This window comes from Anser cygnoides, chromosome 4 (assembly GCF_040182565.1).
Source record: "Anser cygnoides isolate HZ-2024a breed goose chromosome 4, Taihu_goose_T2T_genome, whole genome shotgun sequence".
Classification (NCBI taxonomy): domain Eukaryota; kingdom Metazoa; phylum Chordata; class Aves; order Anseriformes; family Anatidae; genus Anser; species Anser cygnoides.
Genome location: NC_089876.1, coordinates 51,060,555 through 51,074,091, shown reverse-complemented (window position 1 = coordinate 51,074,091; position 13,537 = coordinate 51,060,555). Strand labels below are relative to the sequence as shown.

Below are 13,537 nucleotides of genomic sequence, written 5' to 3'. Positions count from 1 at the left end.
GACATGCCTTGCTATTCCAGCAGTGTTTAACCTTTCACAAGCTTAGTAGGGCACTCTGCTTCATGGAAGGGATTTCTGCCCCTTCTGTGAGCTGTCAGGCTTCTATGCACGCAGGGACTTCTGTGCACACACAGAGCAGCACCAGGCAAGGATTTCTGCATGCCCAGGGCAGAGCAGCACAACGCAGGGGCTCCTCTCTGAGGTGAAGGCTGATTCCAAAAGGAATGGGCTGCTGCTGCTTCTGCTGCCAGTGCTACCAAAATGACTGCACAGAACAGGCAGGCAAATGAGGTCCTCAACCTGGATTTTGTGGCACTATGTATTACTTTATACTCTTGAGGCTTTGGTAAATTTCTTTCTTTTCTGACCTAAAATACTTGTTTCTTTGCATAGTTGTCTTGTCCAAGAACTAGTAAGTGTAGTAACTGTAAGTGTGAAGTAACTTTTGTTGGTGGTAAGAAGCAGATCAAAGAAGATTATTTCACGTTGTTATAGCATTTTTTACTCTAGTATAATTTATTTAATGTTAAGGTGGGGTGTGTGGTGGTTTTACTCGGGTGGGCGGCCGAGCTCCACCACAACCGCTCTCTCTCACTCCCCCTCCTCAAAGAGGGACGGGGAGAAAATACGATGAAAAGGGCTCAAGGGTTGAGATAAGGACAGGGAGATTGCACAGTAATTATCGTGACGGCCAAAACAGACTCAGCATAGGGAGATAGTAAGATTTATTGCCTATTACTAACAAGCTAGGGAAGTGAGAAACAAAGAAACCAAAAGCAACTTCCCTCCCATGCACTCTCTTCCACCTCTTCCCCCTGAGCGGCGCAGGGGACTGGGGGTTATGGTCAGTCTGTAGCGCTGCTTCTCCGTCGCTCCTTCTCGGTCACTCTCGTCCCCTGTGCTGTGGGATCCCTCCCATGGGATGCAGTCCTCGCTGAACTGATCCGGCATGGGCTTCCCACAGGCAGCAGCTCTTCAAGAACTGCTCCAGATATGGGTCCATACCATGGGGTCCATCCCTCAGGAGCAAACTGCTCCAACCTGGATCCCCCACGGGCAGCAGCTCCTGCCAGGTCACCTGCTCCTGCGTGGTCTCCTCTCCACGGGCTACAGGTCCGGCCTGGAATCTGCTCCGGCAGGGGTCTTCCACAGGCCACAGTCTCCATCGGTGCAGGTCCACCTGCTCCAACATGGTCTCCCCCATGGGCTGCGGGGTGGAACCCTGCTCCACTGTGATACTCCACGGGCTGCAGGGGGACAGCCTGCTTCACCATGGTCCTCACCACAGGCCGCAGGGGACTTTTGCTCCGGTGCCTGGAGCACCTCTCCCCCTCCTTCTTCACTGACCTTGGCGCCTGCAAGGCTGTTCCTCACTCCTCTCACTCTCCCAGCTGCTGTGTGGTGCAGCGTTTTTTTTCCTGTCTTAAATATGCTCTCACAGAGGCACAAAACAACATCGCTTCTTGGCTCAGCTCTGGTCAGCAGTGGGGCCCTTACCAAACATGGGGCAGCTTCTAGATTCTTCTCACAGAAGCCACCCCATAGCCCCCTGCTACCAAAACCTTGCGACGTAAACCCACTATAGGGTGTTTTTACTGAATATTTTTATCAGCCAGAACTTAAGGAAACCACTTGGCAGCAGCACAGAAATACTGAGGAGTAAAGTTGAAAGCAAGAAAATTGAGGAGAAGGTAGTTTAGGTTGCTAAGATTTTCATTAAATTTAAGTAGAATTAGGAAATACATATGGTATACTACTCCCCCCCCGCCCCCCCCGAATTATAAAGCAGCCCTCATCTTCCTCTTTCCAAAAGGGCAAGATAGTTTATTACACCAAACATGCACTGGTTATAAATCCTCATTAACAGTCTACCCATTAACTAAGTCAGGTCTTATCATCTGTCGCTGACACGAACTTGCTTTTAAATGTTTTGATATAAATGTAAATAATGGTACTTCTCAAAGTAAAAAGACTCACGTTGTTCGCTTTCTAAAGTAGACATTTGAAATGTTTTGGAGAAGTTAATTTAGAACCACATGGTGAAAGCATTGCATTAATTATGAAAAAATCTGAACAGATATTGCCAAACTTTTGATGTTCATCTGTAAATATACAGGGCCTGAATCTGCAAACCCGTGTTGACTTGAGTAGTCTTTATTCATATATGTAGTGCTGTTAACTGCAAAGGGACTGCATCCATCATTACATGAGTAAAAGTCATTGGTCTTCCTGAGATCAGTCATTTTACCAGCATCAATCAGATGATAAACTTTGAAGTTAAAACATTAATTTGGCACTTTAATTTATATTTTATATCTGATTGTATTTTCCATGCAATGCTTTGTCTTGGTTTCCACTTGGTTGCTTTATTTTATAAATCATGTTTAAAAAATAGAGCTTTGAAATGATAGGTAGGCTCTCAAGGAAATAAAATGGCACTACTATACTTCAACAAAATGGTTTTCTAAATATGCATGTATATCAGGTGGAATTTGTACACTGTGGTCCATAACCATTTTGGTCATTTGTTGTTATTAGAGAAAGTGTTCAGACTTTTTATGACTGTCTTCAGTAGCATATTTATATATGGAAGGAAGCGTGGAGTTCCAGGATATTTAACAGTAATATTCAAAAGTTGAAGAAAACCAGGTGCTAATGGCTTGGCTAAATAGCTGTCTGCAAAACTCCTGCAAACTCAGGAGGACTGTTGTCATAAAATCAGTATTTGGGGAAACCCACTGCTGAAGTGGTGCTTTGTAGACCCTGCTTACACTGACCGGCAGACCCACATGTGCTGGCACACGCATACAGTTACTGATGACAGCACCATGCTCATAGCCTTTTAAGAGTTCTGAGCTTCTGTTTTGTAGTGGGTCACCTGGGTATTTGCTGGGCTAGCAATTAGCTTGGAGAGTAAATGGTACTCAGTAAAAATCAACCCTAACAAATATTATGTTCTTCAGTTCTAGATGTGTTCTAGATTTATCATATTATGCCAGTTTGTCATTCTGATTTCTTTTTGTGTGAGTTTACTCAATAATCCTCAATATTTGTTTAAAGAAGCAAGAATATTCAACCCTAAGAAAAGCAAATCTTACAATCATGTACATTATTTCTCTAAAATTATATAAGACATTTTTTTCCTTGGAATAAATTTGTGTAGCTTTAAGCTGTTATTTTGTATAAAAATTCAGAAAATAACTTTTGCATCACTTTTCTTTGACTTTTGGAGAACGTAAAGTTCTAATGAAAGCAAGGTTATACTTGGCTAGTGTTAGCTTCAAAGCTAAATGAGAAGGTGGAGCTCTGATATGAATATTCTGCCGTTTAACAGTCCTGAATTTGGCTTAGAAATTTCTAAGAAATTTCTAATTCAGAGGAAACTTAGGTCACTACTTCTGAATATTTTTCTTCAGACTGGCAAATATTAAGGGATAATCCAGGATATTAAACATTTCAGGAGTGAATCACAGGTTCAAGGGGGAGTGATGAATCAAATACCACTCTTGACTTTGTTCTTCTGTTTTTCTAAGTGAGTGTTAATTATTCAGTGTAGCTTGGCCTATAATGTGCTATAATTTTCAAGCAAAGTAAGATTAACAAGTTTTTTTGGATGCATAGGGAATAGCTGTCAACAAATCAAAAGTTTGGGAACTTGTTTTCATAAGATATTATACATATTTAATAAAGTGTGCTTTTCCTGCCTCTTGATAGACAGAAAAGACAAAGAATGCTCTTATATTAGTATAAGAAGAGTACATTTAAACTGTATAATAAAAAGATATTGAGAGGGCTGTGGGTTGATTGACAGTTATGGTTGCCCAGCACCTTTGAAAACAGTGCTGTATGAAACTACCTTTAACAACTTCATTAAAATAAAAAATTAAAATAAGCAGGAAATAAAGTTCTACCTTCAGAGGAAATGAACCCGCATCCTAATTCTTTTTTGTGCTATTTTACAAATTCTTTGGGTTTGTGGTTAATAGAGTAACCTCTAGTTACAAAATCTTGTTTTCTAATAAGCAGGTTTTGTTCCTTTCCAGTACTTATATTTATTAGCACATATTTTACCAGAACAGTTAGGATGGGCCAGTGCACATAAAGAAATTTCTGTACAGTTATTGTGGCAGAGCTGTGAAAATGCTCCCCATTTTCCATCGTCATCGGTTTCCTCTTTGTCGTTGGTAACCCTGGTTGTTCTGGCTGAGTATATTGGCTGAGAGATGTAATGAATTGAGTTCAAATCAGCCAAACTGTTGTGGTCCAGCCAGACATGCTTCCTTTACAAGTGAGTATGGGAACTACTTGAAAATATGTAATTGTTACCCGTTTTCAGCCTGATTTGATAGCAACGTTTATGTGGGTATTTACCCTTACTGCTCTAGAAATGAAAATGGTAAGTCTATTTCATTAATTACACTTCATACATTCCCCAAGTGAAATCAGTGGTCAATTATTTGGCTGCTTTGCTGAATTGTGCAAATCTCAAGAAAATAATAAGTTCTGAAGAGTTAAATGAGGGGAGAGTTGGCAGTACTTGCATTGATTGCTTGAAGTAGGTTGAAGTTCACAGTTTATTTGCATTTGAATTAATTGAGATTAGTGTCCAGCAGTGCTTTTCAGAGCAGGCTTCAGAAAGACTTTTTTGTATAATAAACTACTTGAAAATGTTAGTTGGAAGATGATGGAGGATATTTAAAATACTTTTTTCTTCTTTTGACACAGACAGCTTTTTTCCTCGTTTTACTTACAGTTAGGCTTATTGTAATTCTGACATATTTTTACCACTGAATGGGTGTTCTTGTGTTAAAAGCCACTATCGTTTTCAAATCAGCATATTAAAAGCTTTCTGAAATCATTTTTAGTTTCTTCATGAAGAAGTTATTAATAAGTTTAAAAACAGCTCATAACATGAATCAGATGCAATGTAATGGAAATCATCACTCATATACAAAAGTGATAAAAAAAATACAATTTTGGTTTCCATTAGTGACTGAAAATCATACCACCAAATTATAATTAAATAAATAATCCTGTAGTTTGAGTACTGCATTCGATGGTAGTCATGCTCTTACAGTGATAACAAGAACCAGGTTCTGTAAGGAGCAATGGAAGCATTGGATGCATGAAAATGCCATGATATTTATAGATATCTTTAGGAAAAATATCAATAAACTGTAAAAAAAGGAGGCAAAATAACTGTAAAAAAAATTACACCTTATATCTGGTCTTACCCCTCCGTGCTTCAGTTTATGCACATTGTATCACCTTTTCTATCAGAGACTAAATTTTCCCTTCTAAGGGCCTGGTTTGAGTCTTAAGTCAACAGAAAGCAGAAACCCTCACATGATATTAGGTGTGTACAACATCTAGGTGACTATTCACATTTTTATTTTTATTTTTTTAATGAAAGATTATTGAACTTGTAGAATCTGAGATCAAGTATCTCTGGTAAAGGCAGGTGTTTTCTCAGTGTTGTTCAGGTATTCCTCAGTTCTGAGAGGTGAAGGCTCTGAAAGTGATTGGAAAGACAATACTATTTCCAAACATGTGCTTAGTTAGCCCTACACGGGATTGTAAGGAGCGCAGAAACTGATATTAAAATGAAATAGCTTATTTTAAAAGGGAGTCCTTAATTTCTTCTTCATTCTTGTTCAAGATGGTACCATAGAATCATAGGATGGTTTGGGTTGGAAGGGAGTTTAAAGAGCGTTTGGTTCCAACCCCCCTGCCAGTGGGCAGGCAAAGCATCTTTGGCAGTGGTGGGATGACTACCATTCATCATCTGTATTAACAGTGGAAGGTCCACAGGGAAGGAAGAGAGGCTCTTCCAGACAGTACTTCTGGCATGTCCTTGAAAATGGAATTAAGTTGCATGGGTTCTCTCTCTCCTTGCAATGGCAAAGGTTAGCCATAACCCAACCTTCAATGAAAAAATCCATGTTTTCATTCTTGAGTGATGATTTTCAAGTTGAAGTACAGTTTGTCACGTTGTTCTCCTGTATTGTCAAGTCCTTTAAGAGACATTATTCTGATTCAGAATAAACCATAAGACACACACTGGCAGATCATGGTGTTTTGAAAACTGATCATATTTTGTACTTATTTCCTATGCCATGAGGTGAATAAACCTCAGCTATTATATCAGAAAGATAAAATATTAATTTGAAATGTTTTGGTCCTCCAATATTTGTGTTATACCTTTGTCTTCCCTTTATAGTACCTTTCAATTCTTAGGTAATTCAGAAACCTAGCTATAACTAGTATTATAGTAGTATTTAAAAAAGAAAATGATATTTGTCTTATTTTTGTTCCAGGCTGTTTTTGACAAACAGGAAAAAGTCTTCTGTACATTGATGCATGGGCTGATTTAGTTCTTTTGTTGGGACATTAAAAGAAAAAAAAAAACCACAAAAAACAACAATATCACTCCTGAGATTTAACTTCTGTATTATGCAAAGTATTCTTCAAACTGGAAACAGTTTTTCAAGCAAATTCAAATTGTGTTGCTTAGCTATAATTACATTTTATTCTACTGTCTAATAATAGACCAGTTCCCTTCTTTTGTGCTTAGAGAATTGTCACAAAAATATTTGGAACAATCTCCATTTGTATGTTTTGTTCCATTCAGTGGGGGTGGTGTTGCTGCACTTTGGGGTTTTCATTTGAAGCTTTAGAAGAGTGCTTCTGGCGTCATATCTTAAAATTGATGCCCCCTATGAAAAAAAAGTAATGTTTTAATATATATGTGTTCTTTATATCTTTTCAGTGTGATAGTCATATTCATCTACTGCTGTAGGCTCTCAGTAATTTTCTTCCATGCATAAATAAGCCTAAAGAGTTTCCATGCTTGTCTTTGCATACACCATGTACATTTTAACATAAAAAGTTAATAAAGCTAAACTGAAGATTTGGTTCATATTTTCAAAATCTTAGAAATGAATAGGGAAAGTAACATCCCTCCCCTCCCCATGTTATCATGATTTCTGAGGTATAACAGCTCTCATATTAACAAAAAGATGTACATTAAAGTTTGGGTTATAATTTTATGTCTGTAATGCTTTAGAATGTTTTTATTAATTCATGTGCTGTACCTGAGTCCTTCACGAACTGTGAGAAGTAAAATACCGAACAATTTCGGTTTTATCATTCTTTGTCTGTTCTCTCTGTAAGAGACAAAAGGTTCAAATGCAGTGGATTAGTCTTGTAGTTTTGATATAATGTGTACTTGTTCCTGAAGTTACCATGTGCATAAATGTTGAAAGAAACCTTAAAATTTTGATCATTAAGGTCTTAGTGGTTAAAACAGGCAGGGAGTCTTGTATATTTGTTCTTTTTCTAATGAAGAGTGTGAACAGTAGATTGCATCCACGCATAGAAATTCTGAATTCTAAAAAATCAGTTATTTAAATATTGGGTTATTTCAAAAAGAGCTACAACGTTGTATATATAAAGTAATGCAAAAATCGCTGATAGATTTTTAAAGATTCAGAATGAAGCCTCACTTTAAACTTCCCATACATCTGAGATTCTAAAGCTGCAGATTATCATTTTGATTTTCAGCATCAATTTACTTAACTCATCCTGCAGCAGAGGATGCTGTGGCACATCATTTTACATCCATTAATATCCCTTTAACATCCAGTTTGGTGTTTTTAAGAAAGGAAAAGACTTGGTAATTTTTTTGGTTCTTTAGCATTGGTTAACCATTTCTCACTGGAACTGGATTTTTGCAGTGACTATTGAGAAGGTCTGTTGATTTACTAACCGTGGGTATTTAGGGATGGCAAGACGGAACACCATTTCCTGTGAGCAGTTAATGGCTATCACTCCTGTCAGTGAGTACTTACGGACAAGTAGCTCCTCAGCTTATTTTGTTGTGCATGTAGACTAGGTTTGTGAGTCTATTGGCTTATCATTATGCAATTTTCAGTGCTTTTGACTAGTGTCTGCGGGATCAGTTCTATCACAACCCTGTGCTAACTGCATCAGAAGTATTTGTGTGGGATGGATGTAACACATAATTTTCTTTTATTTCTGGCATTTATGTCCAGCAGTAATTATGCCCTTCTGTTTTTCTTTTATCTTTTACATCATTTTTTTCTCCCCCTTATTGCTAGTCATTTATTGAAGAAATGCCCTTTTTCTGAATTGACAAAATATTTATTTATTTATTGCGTTAAGGGTTGTATTTTTAGTTATTTTGAAGTTTCAGATATGTTCATCTTGCAGTCTTCCATGGAATACAAAATGTCAACTGTAAAACTTCACAAGCTAAAAAAAACTCCTTTGACTAAGTTGAACTGAGATACAAAGGAGTACAGAAGTGCAGTCAGCACAGAATGCAAAAGTTGAATCAATATGCAATATGAAGTGAAGGTTAATTTAATTTACGAAGATGAGTGATAAAAATGAGGCTTTAGATCTGAAGTTTCAAAATTTGAAAATGATGCATCTAGGCAAATATATTCCATCTGAGATTTGTTAATAAGCATTAGTGGATGAGATATAGTCCAGAGAAGGGTTTGCCCATATTAAATTTTGTATAGAATTTATTCTACTTTAGAAATCCAGAAAAAAAAAAAGCTGGTATTATCACTGTGAAAAAATGCTATCTTTTTTTCAAACGAAGTACCTTTTGAGAAGTGTTACCCACAAATTTGTTATTCAGTACATTTTTGAGTTTGCCTAATTTCTCAAGATTATCAAGAAAAGAAGACCAGAAAAGAAAAGGCTGTGCATTCCAGGAGAGGGACAGTAAGAATCCTGCTACCCCTTTTGGCTTCTGCTATTATGAAAGTATACCCAGAGGAAGCCACATAGCTGCTCACAAATGAAGGGTCAGAATCTGGCAGAACTAGGCTTAAAGAGCTTAGTGGATAGGGAAGACAAAAGTCAAAGAATTGTACATAAGAATTAATAGAACATTAAGAATCTCAAGGAAATCATCCTTGGAAACAATTATTTTATGGATGGATTTTTTTTTTCCTCTCAATCCATGATAAAAGACTGCCATTTTTCTCTTTAGCAGGAATTCAATTTTAGTGTGAAGTAGCTAGGCAGAAGACACAAGCCTTTGAAATATCTGATTAGATATCTGCTAGATATCATAGAATCTACTGAGAGAGGAAAAAAAAAATCATAAAATAATCCTTAAAACAGAAGAACATAACTAAGGAAGGAGGGTCAGGCAACAAGGAAGGAATACAGGGATGCTGTTTGTGTTTGTAGGGAGAAAATTCGTGGGGCCAAAGCCCAACTAGAATTGAAGCTGGCCATGTCTGTGGGAGACAATAGAAAAGGTTTTTTTAGATATGTGAACAGAAAAAGGAGAACCAAAGAAAACATAGGTCCTCTACTAGATGGGGAGGGTCTCCTCACAGACAATGACATAGGCAAAGCAGAGACGTTTAACGCCTTCTTCGCCTCTGTCTTCAACGCTGATGATGGGCTTTGGGACCCAAGGTACCCTGAGCTGGAGGACCATGACGGTGGGAATGACAAACTCCCAACCGACCCTGAACATGGGTGGGATTTGCTGCTCCACCTGGATCCCTACAAGTCCATGGGTCCGGATGGGATTCATCCCAGGGTGCTTAAAGAGCTGGCTGACGTCATCGCGAGACCTCAATTATTTTTCAACGATCTTGGGAATCTGGTGAGGTCCCATTGGACTGGAAGCTGGTAAATGTTTTGCCAATTTTCAAGAAGGGTAAGAAAGAAGACCCTAGCAATTACAGGCCTGTCAGTCTCACGTCAGTGCCTGGTAAAATTATGGAGAGGATGATCCTTGAAGTTATTGAAGCGCACCTGGGGGACAGTGCAGTCATTGGTCCCAGCCAACATGGGTTCATGAGGGGTAGGTCCTGCCTAACAAATTTGATTTCCTTTTATGATAAGATCACCCATCTAGTCGATCAAGGGAAACCAGCTGATGCGATCTTTTTGGACTTCAGCAAAGCTTTTGACACGGTTTCCCATAGGATCCTACTGGACAAAATGTCCAGCATACAACTTAACAAAAACATCATATGATGGGTGAGCAATTGGCTGACAGGCATGGCTCAAAGGGTTGTGGTAAATGGGGCCACATCTGGCTGGTGGATGGTCACTAGTGGGGTCCCTCAAGGCTCCATTTTAGGGCCAGTCCTCTTCAATGTTTTTATAAATGATTTGGATGTAGGACTAGAAGGTGTTTTGAGTAAATTTGCCGATGACACCAAACTTGGAGGAGTTGTGGACTCGGATGAGGGTGGAAAGGTCTTGCAGAGAGATCTGGACAGGTTGGAGAGCTGGGTGATCACCAACCACATGAAGTTTAACAAAAGCAAGTGCCGGGTCCTGCACCTGGGACGGGGCAACCCTGGCTATACGTACAGACTGGGCAACGGGATGTTGGAGAGCAGCCCTGCAGAGAGGGATCTGGGGGTTGTGGTTGACAGCAAGTTGAATATGAGCCAGCAGTGTGCCCTGGAAGCCAGGAGGGCCAACCGTATCCTGGGGTGCATCAAGCACGGCATTGCTAGTTGGTCGAGGGAAGGGATTGTCCCGCTCTACTCTGCGCTGGTGCGGCCTTACCTCGAGTACTGTGTGCAGTTCTGGGCACCACAGTACAAAAAGGATGTAAAACTGTTGGAGAGTGTCCAGAGGAGGGTGACAAAGATGGTGAAGGGCCTAGAGGGGAAGACACATGAGGAGTGGCTGAGGTCACTTGGCCTGTTCAGTCTGGAAAAGAGGAGGCTGAGGGGGGACCTCATCGCAGTCTACAACTTCCTCGCGAGAGGGAGTGGAGAGGCAGGTGACCTATTCTCCGTTATCACCAGTGACAGGACCTGTGGGAACAGTGTGAAGCTGAGGCAGGGGAAGTTTAGGCTGGACATCAGGAAGAGGTTCTTCACTGAAAGGGTGGTTGCACACTGGAACAGGCTCCCCAGTGAAGTAGTCACTGCACCAAGCCTGTCTGAATTAAAGAAGAGATTGGACTCTGCACTTGGTCACATGGTCTAAACTTTTGGGCAGACCTGTGTGGTGCCAGGAATTGGACTTGATGATCCTTCAGGGTCCCTTCCAACTCAGGATATTCTATGATTCTATGATTCTATAATGACTTCACAACAGTGCCTCCACCTCCAGCCCCCCATAAATAAGAGAAGAATAACGAGGTATCTATTTTCTTTAAAGACACAAAGGAAGTCCACAATATCTAAACTTTTGACACTGTGGCTACTTTTCCTTCTCCCAGTTTCAAATGAAAAAAACAAAGTGTAATTACTTGTGGAAAAATAAAAGAAATAAAAATAGATGTGTTCCCAGACTGATGGAAAAATGGTGTGGTTACATTTACGTTATTATTATAGCAGGTTTACATCAGTGAGAGTACGAGGATAAATCAGACACCATATGTGCAACTCCACACTTAATTACTAAAAGAACACTTCTGTAATGAAGACTGTGTCATTGTTTTGAAGTTTGCTTCCTCTTTATCTTTGCACACATGTTACTTCTGGCCATCTGTAGGAACTATTATAAAATCAGAGTCAGTGGGCAACTCTAACAACAGAAGAATATTAATGGTAAAAATCTGTATTACAAAGGAAGGATAATATATTACTGGATGCTCACCGAGTGCTGTTATGACCAACATCAATATCCTTTTGTTATGTAACAAAATAATTATAATAACAAAAAACAGCACCTAGAATGTTGCTTTAGAAGGGATGTTTACAACTTCAAGATAAGCTAATGTCGCATAGTGAAAATAAAACTTTGCAGAAGTCATTTGCAGGATGGAAATATATTACTTCTGTCAAGATGATTCAGACTGTCCCAAAAGAAGACAAGTCCTTTTTCTTGCTCATGTTGTAAGGTCGAGTTTCTAGTCACAACAGTATGAGACAGATGCCCATATATTATACTTGTTTAAACAACATTTCAATTATATTTTGGGTATAGTGATTTAAAGTGTATTGTGCTCACTTTGATATAATAGGGCAAGAAAAGCAGTGAATCAGAGAATAAGCTATGTATTTTTACAGTGTAGCTAAATAGATAAGTCCTTATTGGACTCTGATATCTATCAGAAAAATGAAAGGTAAAAGTATAAGTCCATATTAATCCATCATTTTGCAGACAGTCACTAAATGGAATCAGTGGAATGATGTAAAAACAGTCTTTGTCTAGTGGAAATGAAGATGTTTTTCTTTTGCCGTGTGAAGGTATTGAGAAAATTGGTGTCATGTACAAAACTATGCAAATAATATAATACCACGTGGTGTGTATATATATAGTACCGCTTGATCTTTCCTTTCTTTCCATTGAATACTGGTGTTCATATGAGTAGGTGGTGAGTCAGAATAGGGAGCTGATCTGGACAAAAAATGAATCTTTTCCTTCACTGTCCTACCCTCAAATGGTTTCCAATTGGAAATTGAATGGGAGTTTCAATTCAATCATAGCCTAAGATCAGCTTAAAGCTCGCACTGAACTGCAACCAAAGTTAAAAAATCAGCTTTCTTCAAAATTCTGGAAAACTGACTTAAACTAGTGGGTTACTGTGGACGTATAGTAGGTTATAGAAATAATTATCCGAGATAAAAATAGAACAGAATGGAACAGTCCTCTGACTTCAGACACTGAGCTGCATGTAACTTTTTTTTTTAAATTCCTAATTTATTTTTTTTCCTCCAAGGGACATAGTTTTAAGTTTTCCTGTCAGGGCTTCTGGTGGGATAATTTGTCCCTATGGCATAAATTCAACTGGATGATGATAGTCTTATGGGAATGTTATTCTAGAAAGTGACTGCTGGAGAGCAAACACTGTTATAGCTACATTTATCCTCCCAGGCATGTTTCTGATATCCCAGTTAAGGGGAAAAAAAATTAAAAACGGCTGAGAAGGGTTTTGCCTAGCTTTCTACAAAATGGTACTTCTGAAATAATTTTTAGATATCCCCTTTCCAGATTCGCATCTCCCGTAGGCTTTTAGAGTAGGCAAAACTAGAGTTAGAGTGAAATGTAGACCTAAATCCAAGCTTTCTTTTGTGTGTGATGGACAAAGAAGTCAAGTAAGTTTGGAAATGAGATAATTTTGGAGTGTTTAAATGACAGTATTCTCTTTTTCTAACGTGCACTGAGTGCTATCCTATTGTGCGCTCAGAACTGTGGGCAACTCAGAGGGTGTCATAGCGTTGAGGGCAATGACTAGGCAGCAGTATGTTGTGGCACCTTTCCGTATGGTAGCTTAGTTTGTCACTCGGAGCTGGCTCTAAGCTTAGGAGGCTGCCAAAAGCAACCAGCTATTAAGGGAGAGCAGCGATGGCTCTCCTCCTGTTTTGTTTCCAAGCTTTCAGCCTGGAAGTTGCAGGCCGACTGCAGTGCCAGAACTGAGTGTTGGAAGTCATTTATTAAGGGAGAAATTAGGGAATATGAGCAGTATGCCCTGCTATGAGGAATGCCTCCAGCGCTCCCTTAGCACCACTCCATATCGCCTCATCTCCTGCGCCACGCCAGCAACAGGAACAGCAAACCAAGTTCTTCA

General features: G+C 39.2%; 1 protein-coding gene across 3 annotated transcripts in view; it reads left to right on the top strand.

Annotated features, from left to right (window-relative positions):
• Positions 1–13,537, top strand: part of FSTL5 (follistatin like 5) — a 333,504-nt gene that overhangs the window by 43,734 nt on the left and 276,233 nt on the right. The window lies entirely within an intron of this gene.